This window comes from Anastrepha ludens, chromosome X, assembly GCF_028408465.1.
Source record: "Anastrepha ludens isolate Willacy chromosome X, idAnaLude1.1, whole genome shotgun sequence".
In the NCBI taxonomy this organism is placed as follows: domain Eukaryota; kingdom Metazoa; phylum Arthropoda; class Insecta; order Diptera; family Tephritidae; genus Anastrepha; species Anastrepha ludens.
Genome location: NC_071503.1, coordinates 35835109 through 35855623, shown reverse-complemented (window position 1 = coordinate 35855623; position 20515 = coordinate 35835109).

Here is a 20515-nt window from a genome sequence, read left to right as displayed (position 1 = left end):
AAGAAAAAATGAATTAAGTCACACTACATATTTAAAAAGAATTCCAAAAAATATTGTAATTGGCTAAACTAAAATATTGTTATCGCTTAAACATATACATATGTACATATATTTATGGAATAAATGTTTATTTTGTTACTTCTTGTATGACGAAAATCACAAAACTTGAATAAAGCAGAATTTTTCGCATTAAACATGTAGAATTTTGAAAAAGCAGAATTTTAGAAAGCAGAATTTTAAAAAGCAGAATTTTAAAAAAGCAGAATTTTAAAAAGCAGAATTTTTTGCAATTAACAGAATTTTGTCACCCAGAATTTTGTAATACAGAATAATTACACGCTCCCATTTTTGAATGTATGTAATGAGAAACTTCATGAACTACTTTCAGAACTTTATTAAAATTAATTCGCGTCGCGCGCATGCACAAAACCTTGGTTCACAACGCAGGCGCAGAAATAAACGCACTGCGTATTTATCTTCCCCATGTGACTCGGCATCAATTCTCGGCGCAAATTTTTTTTGTTTTTTCGTTTTTAAATTTTTTTTTTTAATGTAATCGTAAAAAAATTTGTAATAAATTTTATGTATCCGCTTCTCATTTCAAAAGTAACAAAATGGTAAAAAAATAAACAGTCGAAGAAATAAACGCACCGCCTATTTTTCCTCGCCACATGTTAAACTCGATATCAATTCCCGGCGCCCACTTTTTTTTATAATTTTTTTTTTAATTAGTTTTTTTTTAATGTAATTGAAAAAAAAAAATTTGTGTAATAAATTTTACGTATTCGCTTATTATTCAAAAATACGAAAATAGTAAAAATTTAATTGGTTTAACGTCGAGGTGAGAAATGTGTTGTGTGTTGAGGTGAAAGATGTGTGGTGTTTCTAATTTTTGTGTGGGCAAAAGTCAGTGAGGTGTCTATAAACTCGGTGTGCTAAATTTCCTTATTACAAATCTTTCAAATCTCAATTGTACTAAAAAAAGCTCACAGTAACATTTGCACCTTCTCATTGCATTAACATTCTCTGTCACTAGTGTCACTGACTAGTGAGAAGGTGCAAATGTTAAATGAGCTTTTTCCGAGTACTAATTTGTAGATTCAAACTAAGGTAATTTCAAATTCAACTTTGCTCACGAGTGGGGAATTGCAGATATTTACCACGCGAGTGGAGGGTTTCTATATTTACTTACCACGCTAGGACAGGAATTCAGATATTTTCTGCGTTTACCAAACTACTGAGGAAGTTCATAAGATTTTTCGGCACACTACTAAGGAAATCGAAGCGAATAAATTTGCGATTAAGAAGGCCGCGCGGCAGTTAATTTGTGGTGCAGAAGCTAAAGTCGGCGGAATTATTCGTTTTGTTTTTTGGCACGTATTTAATTCAGGTTCAAGTCCTGAAGTCATATCTTTTTCTTGCACATTTTTTTTTACAATTAAAACCAGGAAAGTTTGGTAAAATTTTTGAGTTTATTTTAATTAAAATTTCTTTAAAATACTGTTTTTTTTGTATTTCATAAATGGAAATTTCTCTTCGGTATAAAATAGTTCATACTGGATATGACCTGATTTTTATATAAATCAATCAAAACAGAAAATATGTACATATGTCTATAATCTATTTCATCAAATCCAAATTATATTGATGAGAAAATATCATTCTAATATCAGAGAATGTTAATGCAATGAGAAGGAGCAAATGTTAAATGAGCTTTTTTCGAGTTCTAATTTGTAGATTCAAACTAAGGTAATTTCAAATTCAACTTTCCTCACGAGGTGGGAATTGTAGATATATACCACGCGAGTGGAGGGTTTCTATATTTACTTACCACGCTAGGACAGGAATTCAGATATTTTCTGCGTTTACCAAACTACTGAGGAAGTTCATAAGATTTTTCGGCACACTACTAAGGAAATCGAAGCGAATAAATTTGCGATTAAGAAGGCCGCGCGGCAGTTAATTTGTGGTGCAGAAGCTAAAGTCGGCGGAATTATTCGTTTTGTTTTTGGCACGTATTTAATTCAGGTTCAAGTCCTGAAGTCATATCTTTTTCTTGCACATTTTTTTTTACAATTCAAACCAGAAAAGTTTGGTAAAATTTTTGAGTTTATTTTAATTAAAATTTCTTTAAAATACTGTTTTTTTTGTATTTCATAAATGGAAGTTTCTCTTCGGTATAAAATAGTTCATACTGGATATGACCTGATTTTTATATAAATCAATCAAAACAGAAAATATGTACATATGTCTATAATCTATTTCATCAAATCCAAATTATATTGATGAGAAAATATCATTCTAATATCAGAGAATGTTAATGCAATGAGAAGGAGCAAATGTTAAATGAGCTTTTTTCGAGTTCTAATTTGTAGATTCAAACTAAGGTAATTTCAAATTCAACTTTCCTCACGAGGTGGGAATTGTAGATATATACCACGCGAGTGGAGGGTTTCTATATTTACTTACCACGCTAGGACAGGAATTCAGATATTTTCTGCGTTTACCAAACTACTGAGGAAGTTCATAAGATTTTTCGGCACACTACTAAGGAAATCGAAGCGAATAAATTTGCGATTAAGAAGGCCGCGCGGCAGTTAATTTGTGGTGCAGAAGCTAAAGTCGGCGGAATTATTCGTTTTGTTTTTTGGCACGTATTTAATTCAGGTTCAAGTCCTGAAGTCATATTTTTTTTCTTGCACATTTTTTTTTTACAATTCAAACCAGGAAAGTTTGGTAAAATTTTTGAGTTTATTTTAATTAAAATTTCTTTAAAATACTGTTTTTTTTTGTATTTTATAAATGGAAATTTCTTTTCGGTATAAAATAGTTCATACTGGATATGACCTGATTTTTATATAAATCAATCAAAACAGAAAATATGTACATATATCTATAATCTATTTCATCAAATCCAAATTATATTGATGAGAAAATATCATTCTAATATCCGTCCAGAAAGCCAAACGCGCAAACACACATACATATGCATATAATTACGCATACAAACTTTCAACTAACGCAGAATATGTGCATATAAAACTGCGAATCGAGTAAATGAGTGATTTAGAAACTTTACTAGTGATTGTAAATTAGCGCAATCGTGAAAGACATGTTGTTTATGCCGTACATAGTCTCATGTTTGACTCAAGTTCAAGTCTTGTACCCACTTTTCTTTGTTCGATATTTTTATTTAGTTTTTTGTATTTTAATATTTTGTATTCTTATTAAAATTGATTTATTGATTATTGATTATTTAGAAATTTATTTTCTATATAACATTACTCATACTTCTTTTGAATTAATTTATATGTAAAACAGCCATAAAGGCAATCATATGAATATGCATTCCTATATTTAATTTCTTCAGTCAAATCTGAACTACTTACATACACATATTGATGAGAAAATATTCTAATATCCATGGATGCATCCAGAAAGCCAAACGCGCATACACGCATATGTATAGAAATATATACAAACCTTCAACGAACGCAAATGTATGCATATAAAAAACAACAACTGCGACCGTCTTCTTGTCCATCAGTGAACAGATGGGATATGTATACCCTATGAGCAAAAAGAACCGGGAAGGTTATGTTGACTGTTTCCTTCGATTGCCAAGGCATAGTCCACCATGAGTACCTTCCATCGGGCCAGACAGTCAATAGAGACTATTATTTATCCGTTTTGAAACCTTAGAGAGATGCTGTGTGTTGCAAACCGCCGGAAATGTGAGCAAACAATTCTCAGAATTTGCATGATGATAACGCGCCATTGCACTGATCAAAGAGAATACAAATCGGCCTGCCGGGGGTGTTTGGAGGACTGGGTTAAACGTTGGCACATGTGTGTTGCTTCAGACGGGTCATATTTTGAAGGAGATAATATAAATTTGCCTTAAATTTAACTCTGTTTTGTTTAATTTAAACATTCCCGGTACTTTCTGATCATTAGGTACATATATGCGGCTTTGCGGACAGCAATGTGTGATTCGCTGGAAGTCGCATTAACTCGCGACTGTCGCACAGTTAGAAGACATATTTACATACATATAAGGGTGCATACATACATACGTAGCCGCGGCCACTCGACATGACAAAAATTTAAGATTTATCAAATATTGGCAAATAATTCCACGCGAAATATTCCAATATTGACTATTTTCGAATGGTCGCGAATATTGGCATATGGGCGGCTCGTTTTTTGAATGAAATTGAAATATGAGCTCTAACTTATGAATGAACTTTTTGTTTTTGTTCTAAATTGTTCAGCGCCGTCGCTGATAGAATCATGGCCGCTGCGACTGCGTCTACGAATGTATTTTGTTTTTGTAGTCGCTAGGCTTAGATTTTAGCTTCGGGCGACATGCGCATGTGAGATATGTGTTTTTGTTTGTTCTAGAACATTTTAGAATGTGTGGTGGCAAAGCGGCCATCGTGTTGCGCTTGCTGTTGCTTTTGCGTCTATCAAAGTATTGTGTTTTTGTAAGTACAATATTAGGAATATCGACTGGTGAAAGACAAAAGTACACGGAAGCAAGAAGGGAGCGCTGTGCTCGCGCATATGTATATGTATGCATGAATGTAATATATGAACGTGCATGGATGTAGTAACATATGAATACAATTATTTTGTAGGAAGTTTAGAAGGCACATACATACATAAGTCAAGTTATTTGGGCATAAGTTATTTGGGCATACTTGAATATGTGATATGATGTTCTTGCGCTTGTGCATTATTGTTTTTCATATACAAATGTACATACATACATATGTATGTAAATGCTGTCGAATACATAAACTATAAATTGACATCATACATATTATGTACTTATGTATATTATCATATACCATCATTTATTTACATATAAAGTATACGTTCATTTATGTACATATGTGTGTATTGAAAAACTTCATGAATTACTTTCAGAACTTTATTAAAATTTATTCGCGTCGCGCGCATGCACAAAACCTTTTGTTCACAACGCAGGCGCAGAAATAAACGCTCTGCGTATTTATCCTCCCCACGTGACTCGCCATCAATTCTCGGTGCAAATTTTTTTTGTTTTTTCGTTTTAAAATTTTTTTTTTTTAATGTAATCGTAAAAAAATTTGTAATAAGTTTTATGTATCCGCTTATCATTTCAAAAGTAACAAAATGGTAAAAAAATAAACAGTCGAAGAAATAAACGCACCGCCTATTTTTCCTCGCCACATGTTAGACTCGAGTTCAATTCCCGGCGCAAACTTTTTTTATAAATTTTTTTTTTTAAATCGTTTTTTTTTAATGTAATTGAAAAAAAAATTATGTAATAAATTTTACGTATTCGCTTATTATTTCAAAAATACGAAAATAGTAAAAATTTAATTGGTTTAATGTCGAGGTGAGAAATGTGTTGTGTGTTGAGGTGAAAGATGTGTGGTGTTTCTAATTTTTGTGTGGGCAAAAGTCAGTGAGGTGTCTATAAACTCGGTGTGCTAAATTTCCTTATTACAAATCTTTCAAATCTCAATTGTACTAAAAAAGCTCACAGTAACATTTGCACCTTCTCATTGCATTAACATTCTCTGCTAATATCCGTCCAGAAAGCCAAACGCGCAAACACACATACATATGCATGTAATTACGCATACAAACCTTCAACTAACGCAGAATATGTGCATATAAAACTGCGAATCGAATAAATGAGTGATTTAGAAAATTTCATTAGTGATTGTAGATTAGCGCAATCGTGAAAGACGTGTGTTGCTTCAGACGGGTCATATTTTGAAGGAGATAATATAAATTTGCCTTAAATTTAACTCTGTTTTGTTTAATTTAAACATTCCCGGTACTTTCTGATCATAAGGTACATATATGCGGCTTTGCGGACAGCAATGTGTGGTTCGCTGGAAGTCGCATTAACTCGCGACTGTCGCACAGTTAGAAGACATATTTACATACATATAAGAGTGCATACATACATACGTAGCCGCGGCCACTCGACATGACAAAAATTTAAGATTTATCAAATATTGGCAAATAATTCCACGCGAAATATTCCAATATTGACTATTTTCGAATGGTCGCGAAAATTGGCATATGGGCGGCTCGTTTTTTGAATGAAATTGAAATATGAGCTCTAACTTATGAATGAACTTTTTGTTTTTGTTCTAAATTGTTCAGCGCCGTCGCTGATAGAATCATGACCGCTGCGACTGCGTCTACGAATGTATTTTGTTTTTGTAGTCGCTAGGCTTAGATTTTAGCTTCGGGCGACATGCGCATGTGAGATATGTGTTTTTGTTGTGTTCTAGAACATTTTAGAATGTGTGGTGGCAAAGCGGCCATCGTGTTGCGCTTGCTGTTGCTTTTGCGTCTATCAAAGTATTGTGTTTTTGTAAGTACAATATTAGGAATATCGACTGGTGAAAGACAAAAGTACACGGAAGCAAGAAGGGAGCGCTGTGCTCGCGCATATATGCATGAGTGTATGAACGTGCATGGATGTAGTAACATATGAATACAATTATTTTGTAGGAAGTTTAGAAGGCACATACATACATAAGTCAAGGTTATTTGGGCATACTTGAATATGTGATATGATGTTCTTGCGCTTGTGCATTATTGTTTTTCATATACAAATGTACATACATACATATGTATGTAAATGCTGTCGAATACATAAACTATAAATTGCCATACAATATAAAATAAGTGTTGATTTATCTTAAACCGTTCTTTTTTTCTGAATGCAAATACCTCCTATTCACATGAACATACATATTATGTACTTATGTATATCGGCCTGCCGGGGGTGTTTGCAGGACTGGGTTAAACGTTGGCACATGTGTGTTGCTTCAGACGGGTCATATTTTGAAGGAGATAATATAAATTTGCCTTAAATTTAACTCTGTTTTGTTTAATTTAAACATTCCCGGTACTTTCTGATCATAAGGTACATATATGCGGCTTTGCGGACAGCATTGTGTGATTCGCTGGAAGTCGCATTAACTCGCGACTGTCGCACAGTTAGAAGACATATTTACATACATATAAGGGTGCATACATACATACGGAGCCGCGGCCACTCGACATGACAAAAATGTAAGATTTATCAAATATTGGCAGATAATTCCACGCGAAATATTCCAATATTGACTATTTTCGAATGGTCTGGAAAATTGGCATATGGGCGGCTCGTTTTATGAATGAAATTGAAATATGAGCACGAACTTATGAATGAACTATTTGTTTTTGTTCTAAATTGTTCAGCGCCGTCGCTGATAGAATCATGGACGCTGCGACTGCGTCTACGAATGTATTTTGTTTTTGTAGTCGCTAGGCTTAGATTTTAGCTTCGGGCGACATGCGCATGTGAGGTATGTGTTTTTGTTGTGTTCTAAAACATTTTAGAATGTGTGGTGGCAAAGCGGCCATCGCGTTGCGCTTGCTGTTGCTTTTGCGTCTATCAAAGTATTGTGTTTTTGTAAGTACAATATTAGGAATGTCAACTGGTGAAAGACAAAAGTACACGGAATCAAAAAGGGAGCGCTGTGCTCGCACATATACATATATACATATATATGTGTGCTTGAATGTATGAACGTGCATGGATGTAGTAACATATGAATACAATTATTTGTAGGAAGTTTAGAAGGCAAGTAGGTATATATGTATGTATGTATATATGCTAGGACATAAAGTGGGTATATATACATACATAGAGCAGAATTGTTTTTGCACTTGTTAGAAAGAAACTCGTTCACTAGTGCGTATGTGTATTTGATTTCTTGTAAGAATTTGATGTGCTGTGTCATGTGTACATATGTACATAAGTCAAGGTTATTGGGCATACTTGCATATGTACATATGTATGAAAGGAAGATGATGTTCTCACGCTTGTGCATTATTGTTTTTCATATACAAATGTACATACATACATATGTATGTAAATGCTGTCGAATGCATAAACTATAAATTGACATACAATATAAAATAAGTGTTGATTTATATTAAACCGTTTTATTTTCTGAATGCAAATACCTCCAATTGACATGTATGTACATACATATTATGTATATTGTCATATACCATCATTTATGTACATATAGAGTATACGTTCATTTTTGAAGGGCTGGTGTCGAAATTCTGTATGTACAAAATTCTAAAAACAAAATTCTGCTTTTTAAAATTCTGCTTTTTAAAAATCCTGCATTTTTAAAATTCTGTTTTTTTAAAATTCTGCTTTCTAAAATTCTGCTTTCAAAATTCTGTATTAAAATATAAGGTTAACAATGTTAAAGAGGTAATGTACTTATTTAATTTATTAGTATTATTTTTTTTATTATTATTCGAGATATTAAATAAAAAATAATAATAATAATAATAATAATAATAATTTTTTCTTCAGTTTCGATAGAATCCACAGTATTTTTGCGTAGAACTTCTTTTCGCGTGGGCGGCCTTCGGCCGCGCTTCAAAAAAATTACCCTCATCAGTCCAACTCCGGCTACGCAATCCACAGTATTTTTGCGTAGAACTCTTCTAAAAAAAACGAACAGCTGCGAAGAATTATTAAGAAAAGAAAAAATGAATTAAGTCACACTACATATTTAAAAAGAATTCCAAAAAATATTGTAATTGGCTAAACTAAAATATTGTTATCGCTTAAACATATACATATGTACATATATTTATGGAATAAATGTTTATTTTGTTACTTCTTGTATGACGGAAATCACAAAACTTGAATAAAGCAGAATTTTTCGCATTAAACATGTAGAATTTTGAAAAGGCAGAATTTTAGAAAGGAGAATTTTAAAAAGCAGAATTTTAAAAAAGCAGAATTTTAAAAAGCAGAATTTTTTGCAATTTACAGAATTTTGTCACCCAGAATTTTGTAATACAGAATAATTACACGCTCCCATTTTTGAATGTATGTAATGAGAAACTTCATGAACTACTTTCAGAACTTTATTAAAATTAATTCGCGTCGCGCGCATGCACAAAACCTTGGTTCACAACGCAGGCGCAGAAATAAACGCACTGCGTATTTATCTTCCCCATGTGACTCGGCATCAATTCTCGGCGCAAATTTTTTTTGTTTTTTCGTTTTTAAATTTTTTTTTTTAATGTAATCGTAAACAAATTTGTAATAAATTTTATGTATCCGCTTCTCATTTCAAAAGTAACAAAATGGTAAAAAAATAAACAGTCGAAGAAATAAACGCACCGCCTATTTTTCCTCGCCACATGTTAAACTCGATATCAATTCCCGGCGCCAACTTTTTTTTATAATTTTTTTTTTAATTAGTTTTTTTTTAATGTAATTGAAAAAAAAAAATTTGTGTAATAAATTTTACGTATTCGCTTATTATTGAAAAATACGAAAATAGTAAAAATTTAATTGGTTTAATGTCGAGGTGAGAAATGTGTTGTGTGTTGAGGTGAAAGATGTGTGGTGTTTCTAATTTTTGTGTGGGCAAAAGTCAGTGAGGTGTCTATAAACTCGGTGTGCTAAATTTCCTTATTACAAATCTTTCAAATCTCAATTGTACTAAAAAAAGCTCACAGTAACATTTGCACCTTCTCATTGCATTAACATTCTCTGTCACTAGTGTCACTGACTAGTGAGAAGGTGCAAATGTTAAATGAGCTTTTTCCGAGTACTAATTTGTAGATTCAAACTAAGGTAATTTCAAATTCAACTTTGCTCACGAGTGGGGAATTGCAGATATTTACCACGCGAGTGACGCGAGTGGAGGGTTTCTATATTTACTTACCACGCTAGGACAGGAATTCAGATATTTTCTGCGTTTACCAAACTACTGAGGAAGTTCATAAGATTTTTCGGCACACTACTAAGGAAATCGAAGCGAATAAATTTGCGATTAAGAAGGCTGCGCGGCAGTTAATTTGTGGTGCAGAAGCTAAAGTCGGCGGAATTATTCGTTTTGTTTTTGGGCACGTATTTAATTCAGGTTCAAGTCCTGAAGCCATATTTTTTTTCTTGCACATTTTTTTTTACAATTCAAACCAGGAAAGTTTGGTAAAATTTTTGAGTTTATTTTAATTAAAATTTCTTTAAAATACTGTTTTTTTTGTATTTCATAAATGGAAATTTCTCTTCGGTATAAAATAGTTCATACTGGATATGACCTGATTTTTATATAAATCAACCAAAACAGAAAATATGTACATATGTCTATAATCTATTTCATCAAATCCAAATTATATTGATGAGAAAATATCATTCTAATATCAGAGAATGTTAATGCAATGAGAAGGAGCAAATGTTAAATGAGCTTTTTTCGAGTTCTAATTTGTAGATTCAAACTAAGGTAATTTCAAATTCAACTTTCCTCACGAGGTGGGAATTGTAGATATATACCACGCGAGTGGAGGGTTTCTATATTTACTTACCACGCTAGGACAGGAATTCAGATATTTTCTGCGTTTACCAAACTACTGAGGAAGTTCATAAGATTTTTCGGCACACTACTAAGGAAATCGAAGCGAATAAATTTGCGATTAAGAAGGCTGCGCGGCAGTTAATTTGTGGTGCAGAAGCTAAAGTCGGCGGAATTATTCGTTTTGGTTTTGGGCACGTATTTAATTCAGGTTCAAGTCCTGAAGTCATATTTTTTTCTTGCACATTTTTTTTTACAATTCAAACCAGGAAAGTTTGGGAAAATTTTTGAGTTTATTTTAATTAAAATTTCTTTAAAATACTGTTTTTTTTGTATTTCATAAATGGAAATTTCTCTTCGGTATAAAATAGTTCATACTGGATATGACCTGATTTTTATATAAATCAACCAAAACAGAAAATATGTACATATGTCTATAATCTATTTCATCAAATCCAAATTATATTGATGAGAAAATATCATTCTAATATCAGAGAATGTTAATGCAATGAGAAGGAGCAAATGTTAAATGAGCTTTTTTCGAGTTCTAATTTGTAGATTCAAACTAAGGTAATTTCAAATTCAACTTTCCTCACGAGGTGGGAATTGTAGATATATACCACGCGAGTGGAGGGTTTCTATATTTACTTACCACGCTAGGACAGGAATTCAGATATTTTCTGCGTTTACCAAACTACTGAGGAAGTTCATAAGATTTTTCGGCACACTACTAAGGAAATCGAAGCGAATAAATTTGCGATTAAGAAGGCTGCGCGGCAGTTAATTTGTGGTGCAGAAGCTAAAGTCGGCGGAATTATTCGTTTTGTTTTTGGGCACGTATTTAATTCAGGTTCAAGTCCTGAAGTCATATTTTTTTCTTGCACATTTTTTTTTACAATTCAAACCAGGAAAGTTTGGGAAAATTTTTGAGTTTATTTTAATTAAAATTTCTTTAAAATACTGTTTTTTTTGTATTTCATAAATGGAAATTTCTCTTCGGTATAAAATAGTTCATACTGGATATGACCTGATTTTTATATAAATCAACCAAAACAGAAAATATGTACATATGTCTATAATCTATTTCATCAAATCCAAATTATATTGATGAGAAAATATCATTCTAATATCAGAGAATGTTAATGCAATGAGAAGGAGCAAATGTTAAATGAGCTTTTTTCGAGTTCTAATTTGTAGATTCAAACTAAGGTAATTTCAAATTCAACTTTCCTCACGAGGTGGGAATTGTAGATATATACCACGCGAGTGGAGGGTTTCTATATTTACTTACCACGCTAGGACAGGAATTCAGATATTTTCTGCGTTTACCAAACTACTGAGGAAGTTCATAAGATTTTTCGGCACACTACTAAGGAAATCGAAGCGAATAAATTTGCGATTAAGAAGGCTGCGCGGCAGTTAATTTGTGGTGCAGAAGCTAAAGTCGGCGGAATTATTCGTTTTGTTTTTGGGCACGTATTTAATTCAGGTTCAAGTCCTGAAGTCATATTTTTTTTCTTGCACATTTTTTTTTTACAATTCAAACCAGGAAAGTTTGGTAAAATTTTTGAGTTTATTTTAATTAAAATTTCTTTAAAATACTGTTTTTTTTGTATTTTATAAATGGAAATTTCTTTTCGGTATAAAATAGTTCATACTGGATATGACCTGATTTTTATATAAATCAATCAAAACAGAAAATATGTACATATATCTATAATCTATTTCATCAAATCCAAATTATATTGATGAGAAAATATCATTCTAATATCCGTCCGGAAAGCCAAACGCGCAAACACACATACATATGCATATAATTACGCATACAAACTTTCAACTAACGCAGAATATGTGCATATAAAACTGCGAATCGAATAAATGAGTGATTTAGAAAGTTTACTAGTGATTGTAAATTAGCGAAATCGTGAAAGACATGTTGTTTATGCCGTACATAGTCTCATGTTTGACTCAGGTTCAAGTCCTGTACCCACTTTTCTTTGTTCGATATTTTTATTTAGTTTTTTGTATTTTAATATTTTGTATTCTTATTAAAACTGATTTATTGATTATTGATTATTTAGAAATTTATTTTCTATATAACATTACTCATACTTCTTTTGAATTAATTTATATGTAAAACAGCCATAAAGGCAATCATATGAATATGCATTCCTATATTTAATTTCTTCAGTCAAATCTGAACTACTTACATACACATATTGATGAGAAAATATTCTAATATCCATGGATGCATCCAGAAAGCCAAACGCGCATACACGCATATGTATAGAAATATATACAAACCTTCAACGAACGCAAATGTATGCATATAAAAAACAACAACTGCGACCGTCTTCTTGTCCATCAGTGAACAGATGGGATATGTATACCCTATGAGCAAAAAGAACCGGGAAGGTGATGTTGACTGTTTCCTTCGATTGCCAAGGCATAGTCCACCATGAGTACCTTCCATCGGGCCAGACAGTCAATAGAGAATATTATTTATCCGTTTTGAAACCTTAGAGTGATGTTGTGTGTTGCAAACCGCCGGAAATGTGAGCAAACAATTCTCAGAATTTGCATGATGATAACGCGCCATCGCACTGATCAAAGAGAATACAAATCGGCCTGCCGGGGGTGTTTGGAGGACTGGGTTAAACGTTGGCACATGTGTGTTGCTTCAGACGGGTCATATTTTGAAGGAGATAATATAAATTTGCCTTAAATTTAACTCTGTTTTGTTTAATTTAAACATTCCCGGTACTTTCTGATCATAAGGTACATATATGCGGCTTTGCGGACAGCATTGTGTGATTCGCTGGAAGTCGCATTAACTCGCGACTGTCGCACAGTTAGAAGACATATTTACATACATATAAGGGTGCATACATACATACGGAGCCGCGGCCACTCGACATGACAAAAATTTAAGATTTATCAAATATTGGCAAATAATTCCACGCGAAATATTCCAATATTGACTATTTTCGAATGGTCGCGAATATTGGCATATGGGCGGCTCGTTTTTTGAATGAAATTGAAATATGAGCTCTAACTTATGAATGAACTTTTTGTTTTTGTTCTAAATTGTTCAGCGCCGTCGCTGATAGAATCATGGCCGCTGCGACTGCGTCTACGAATGTATTTTGTTTTTGTAGTCGCTAGGCTTAGATTTTAGCTTCGGGCGACATGCGCATGTGAGATATGTGTTTTTGTTGTGTTCTAGAACATTTTAGAATGTGTGGTGGCAAAGCGGCCATCGTGTTGCGCTTGCTGTTGCTTTTGCGTCTATCAAAGTATTGTGTTTTTGTAAGTACAATATTAGGAATATCGACTGGGGAAAGACAAAAGTACACGGAAGCAAGAAGGGAGCGCTGTGCTCGCGCATATATGCATGAGTGTATGAACGTGCATGGATGTAGTAACATATGAATACAATTATTTTGTAGGAAGTTCAGAAGGCACATACATACATAAGTCAAGGTTATTTGGGCATACTTGAATATGTGATATGATGTTCTTGCGCTTGTGCATTATTGTTTTTCATATACAAATGTACATACATACATATGTATGTAAATGCTGTCGAATACATAAACTATAAATTGACATACAATATAAAATAAGTGTTGATTTATCTTAAACCGTTCTTTTTTTCTGAATGCAAATACCTCCTATTCACATGAACATACATATTATGTACTTATGTATATTATCATATACCATCATTTATTTACATATAAAGTATACGTTCATTTATGTACATATGTGTGTAATGAAAAACTTCATGAATTACTTTCAGAACTTTATTAAAATTTATTCGCGTCGCGCGCATGCACAAAACCTTTTGTTCACAACGCAGGCGCAGAAATAAACGCTCTGCGTATTTATCCTCCCCACGTGACTCGCCATCAATTCTCGGTGCAAATTTTTTTTGTTTTTTCGTTTTTAAATTTTTTTTTTTTTAATGTAATCGTAAAAAAATTTGTAATAAATTTTATGTATCCGCTTATCATTTCAAAAGTAACAAAATGGTAAAAAAATAAACAGTCGAAGAAATAAACGCACCGCCGATTTTTCCTCGCCACATGTTAGACTCGAGTTCAATTCCCGGCGCAAACTTTTTTTATAAATTTTTTTTTTTTAAATCGTTTTTTTTTAATGCAATTGAAAAAAAAATTATGTAATAAATTTTACGTATTCGCTTATTATTTCAAAAATACGAAAATAGTAAAAATTTAATTGGTTTAATGTCGAGGTGAGAAATGTGTTGTGTGTTGAGGTGAAAGATGTGTGGTGTTTCTAATTTTTGTGTGGGCAAAAGTCAGTGAGGTGTCTATAAACTCGGTGTGCTAAATTCCCTTACTTCAAATCTTTCAAATCTCAATTGTACTAAAAAAAGCTCACAGTAACATTTGCACCTTCTCATTGCATTAACATTCTCTGCTAATATCCGTCCAGAAAGCCAAACGCGCAAACACACATACATATGCATGTAATTACGCATACAACCCAGCAAAACCTGCGTGACCGAAACTCTCACACAATTACACTTTTTTATTTGTGACTAACACATATGCACTCGTATTTGTTTGGAAATCGACTTTTTTTTTGATTCTCCGTCACCTTTGGCAAATGTGTAAGCAGTAAGCAAACTTTATTCATATCTTTTTTCTCATTTTTGCATCAATAGAAATAGAACAAAAGAAAACGATAAGTGGCTGTCAAAGCAATAAGTCAAAAAGATATCTTTTCTCTCTTTTTGATATCAAAGTAGGCCGAGAATCAAATTGTCAACCTTTGGCAAATGTGTAAGCAGTAAGCAAAGTTCATTCAAATACTTTTACTCATTTTTGCATCAATCGAAGTAAATAAGCGCCGTAGCCGAATGGGTTGGTGCGTGACTACTATTCAGAATTCACACAGAGAACGTCAGTTCGAATCTCGGTGAAAGCAAAATTAATAAAAACATTTTTCTAATAGCGTTCGCCCATCAGCAGGCAATGGCAAAACACCGAGTGTATTTCTGCCATGAAAAAATTCTCCTCATAAACATATCATAAAACAAAATAAAATAAATGTATAAAAAATTTTTTTTTTTGTCATTCGAACCAAGGATTTTGGATCGGAAGCCCACATTGCTAGCCGCTAGGCTATCGCGCTGTGCTGCCGGCGCTGGCCTAAAAGTTATTTTGTTCGTCGCTACGTTTATATGAAACTGGCACTGGCAAACGAATCCATATGTATGAAAGGGATAAAAAATCACACGTACACAAAATTTTTGGCACGATTTTCCCAACGCTTTTAACAAAGTGATTGCAAAGGGGCGGGGCTAGTGACAGTTTACAGACCACGCGTGGCGGTTATGTGCAGGGTAACATGACCACCACTCTTCTTGCTGGGAAACTTTCAACTAACGCAGAATATGTGCATATAAAACTGCGAATCGAATAAATGAGTGATTTAGAAAATTTCATTAGTGATTGTAGATTAGCGCAATCGTGAAAGACATGTTGTGTATGCGTTACATAGTCTCATGTTTGACTCAGGTTCAAGTCCTGTACACAGTTTTTTGTTCAATATTTTTATTTCATTTTTTATATTTGGTTTAATTAGAATTGATTTAAAATAGTGTATTCAGGTTTTTCTAATACCTGTTATTTAGAAATTTATTTTCTATATAACATTATTTATACTTCATTTGAATTAATTTATATGTAAAACAGCCATAAAGGCAATCATATGAATATTCATTCCTATATTTAATCTCTTCAGTCAAATCTGAACTACTTACATACACATATTGATGAGAAAATATTCTAATATCCATGGACGCATCCAGAAAGCCAACGCGCATACACGCATATGTATACAAATATATACAAACCTTCAACGAACGCAAAATGTATGCATATAAAAAACAACAACTGCGACCGTCTTCTTGTCCGTCAGTGAAAAGATGGGATATGTATACCCTATGAGCAAAAAGAACCGGGAAGGTGATGTTGACTGTTTCCTTCGATTGCCAAGGCTTAGTCCACCATGAGTACCTTCCATCGGGCCAGACAGTCAATAGAGAATATTATTTATCCGTTTTGAAACCTTAGAGAGATGCTGTGTGTTGAAAACCGCCGGAAATGTGAGCAAACAATTCTCAGAATTTGCATGATGATAACGCGCCATCGCACTGATCAAAGAGAATACAAATCGGCCTGCCGGGGGTGTTTGGAGGACTGGGTTAAACGTTGGCACATGTGTGTTGCTTCAGACGGGCCATATTTTGAAGGAGATAATATAAATTTGCCATAAATTTAACTCTGTTTTGTTTAATTTAAACATTCCCGGTACTTTCTGATCATAAGGTACATATATGCGGCTTTGCGGACAGCAATGTGTGATTCGCTGGAAGTCGCATTAACTCGCGACTGTCGCACAGTTAGAAGACATATTTACATACATATAAGGGTGCATACATACATACGGAGCCGCGGCCACTCGACATGACAAAAATTTAAGATTTATCAAATATTGGCAAATAATTCCACGCGAAATATTCCAATATTGACTATTTTCGAATGGTCGCGAAAATTGGCATATGGGCGGCTCGTTTTTTGAATGAAATTGAAATATGAGCTCTAACTTATGAATGAACTTTTTGTTTTTGTTCTAAATTGTTCAGCGCCGTCGCTGATAGAATCATGGCCGCTGCGACTGCGTCTACGAATGTATTTTGTTTTTGTAGTCGCTAGGCTTAGATTTTAGCTTCGGGCGACATGCGCATGTGAGATATGTGTTTTTGTTGTGTTCTAGAACATTTTAGAATGTGTGGTGGCAAAGCGGCCATCGTGTTGCGCTTGCTGTTGCTTTTGCGTCTATCAAAGTATTGTGTTTTTGTAAGTACAATATTAGGAATATCGACTGGGGAAAGACAAAAGTACACGGAAGCAAGAAGGGAGCGCTGTGCTCGCGCATATATGCATGAGTGTATGAACGTGCATGGATGTAGTAACATATGAATACAATTCCCAGCAAGAAGATTGGCGGTCACGTTACCCTTCACGTAACCGCCACGCGTGGCCGTTAAACTGTCACTAACCACGCCCCTTTACAATCACGTTGTTTAAAGCGTTGGGAAAATCGTGCCAAAAACTTTGTGTACGTGTGATTTTTTATCCCTTTCATACATATGAATTCGTTTGCCAGTGCCAGTTTCATATAAACGTAGCGACGAACCAAATAACTTTTAGGCCAGCGCCGGCAGCACAGCGCGATAGCCTAGCGGCTAGCAATGTGGGCTTCCGATCCAAAATCCTTGGTTCGAATCACAAAAAAAAATTTTTTTTATACATTTATTTTATTTTGTTTTATGATATGTTTATGAGAGAATTTTTTCATGGCAGAAATACACTCGGTGTTTTGCCATTGCCTGCTGATGGGCGAACGCTATTAGAAAAATGTTTTTATTAATTTTGCTTTCACCGAGATTCGAACTGACGTTCTCTCTGTGAATTCTGAACAGTAGTCACGCACCAACCCATTCGGCTACGGCGTTTGTTTACTTTGAGTGATGCAAAAATGAGGAAAAATATTTGAATGAAGTTTGCTTACTGCTTACACATTTGCCAAAGGTTGACAATTTGATTCTCGGCCTACTTTGATATCAAAAAGAGAGAAAAGATATCTTTTTGACTTATTGCTTTGACAGCCACTTGCCGTTTTTTTTGTTCTTTTTTTCTATTGATGCAAAAATGAGAAAAAATATATGAATGAAGTTTGCTTACTGCTTACACATTTTCCAAAGGTGACGGAGAATCAAAAAAAAGTCGATTGTGTTAGAGTTTCGGTGACGCCCCAGCAAAACCTGCGTGCATATGTGTTTGTAACAAATAAAAAAGTGTAATTGTGTTAGAGTTTCGGGCACGCAGGTTTTGCTGGGTTATTTTGTAGGAAGTTTAGAAGGCACATACATACATAAGTCAAGGTTATTTGGGCATACTTGAATATGTGATATGATGTTCTTGCGCTTGTGCATTATTGTTTTTCATATACAAATGTACATACATACATATGTATGTAAATGCTGTCGAATACATAAACTATAAATTGACATACAATATAAAATAAGTGTTGATTTATCTTAAACCGTTCTTTTTTTCTGAATGCAAATACCTCCTATTCACATGAACATACATATTATGTACTTATGTATATTATCATATACCATCATTTATTTACATATAAAGTACACGTTCATTTATGTACATATGTGTGTAATGAAAAACTTCATGAATTACTTCCAGAACTTTATTAAAATTTATTCGCGTCGCGCGCATGCACAAAACCTTTTGTTCACAACGCAGGCGCAGAAATAAACGCTCTGCGTATTTATCCTCCCCACGTGACTCGCCATCAATTCTCGGTGCAAATTTTTTTTGTTTTTTCGTTTTTAAATTTTTTTTTTTTTAATATAATCGTAAAAAAATTTGTAATAAATTTTATGTATCCGCTTATCATTTCAAAAGTAACAAAATGGTCAAAAAATAAACAGTCGAAGAAATAAACGCACCGCCGATTTTTCCTCGCCACATGTTAGACTCGAGTTCAATTCCCGGCGCAAACTTTTTTTATAAATTTTTTTTTTTTAAATCGTTTTTTTTTAATGTAATTGAAAAAAAAATTATGTAATAAATTTTACGTATTCGCTTATTATTTCAAAAATACGAAAATAGTAAAAATTTAATTGGTTTAATGTCGAGGTGAGAAATGTGTTGTGTGTTGAGGTGAAAGATGTGTGGTGTTTCTAATTTTTGTGTGGGCAAAAGTCAGTGAGGTGTCTATAAACTCGGTGTGCTAAATTCCCTTACTTCAAATCTTTCAAATCTCAATTGTACTAAAAAAAGCTCACAGTAACATTTGCACCTTCTCATTGCATTAACATTCTCTGCTAATATCCGTCCAGAAAGCCAAACGCGCAAACACACATACATATGCATGTAATTACGCATACAAACTTTCAACTAACGCAGAATATGTGCATATAAAACTGCGAATCGAATAAATGAGTGATTTAGAAAATTTCATTAGTGATTGTAGATTAGCGCAATCGTGAAAGACATGTTGTGTATGCGTTACATAGTCTCATGTCTGACTCAGGTTCAAGTCCTGTACACAGTTTTTTGTTCAATATTTTTATTTCATTTTTTATATTTGGTTTAATTAGAATTGATTTAAAATAGTGTATTCAGGTTTTTCTAATACCTGTTATTTAGAAATTTATTTTCTATATAACATTATTCATACTTCTTTTGAATTGATTTATATGTAAAACAGCCATAAAGGCAATCATTTGAATATGCATTCGTATATTTAATCTCTTCAGTCAAATCTGAACTACTTACATACACATATTGATGAGAAAATATTCTAATATCCATGGACGCATCCAGAAAGCCAAACGCGCATACACGCATATGTATACAAATATATACAAACCTTCAACGAACGCAAAATGTATGCATATAAAAAACAACAACTGCGACCGTCTTCTTGTCCGTCAGTGAAAAGATGGGATATGTATACCCTATGAGCAAAAAGAACCGGGAAGGTGATGTTGACTGTTTCCTTCGATTGCCAAGGCTTAGTCCACCATGAGTACCTTCCATCGGGCCAGACAGTCAATAGAGAATATTATTTATCCGTTTTGAAACCTTAGAGAGATGCTGTGTGTTGCAAACCGCCGGAAATGTGAGCAAACAATTCTCAGATTTTGCATGATGATAACGCGCCATAGCACTGATCAAAGAGAATACAAATCGGCCTGCCGGGGGTGTTTGGAGGACTGGGTTAAACGTTGGCACATGTGTGTTGCTTCAGACGGGTCATATTTTGAAGGAGATAATATAAATTTGCCATAAATTTAACTCTGTTTTGTTTAATTCAAACATTCCCGGTACTTTCTGATCATAAGGTACATATATGCGGCTTTGCGGACAGCATTGTGTGATTCGCTGGAAGTCGCATTAACTCGCGACTGTCGCACAGTTAGAAGACATATTTACATACATATAAGGGTGCATACATACATACGGAGCCGCGGCCACTCGACATGACAAAAATTTAAG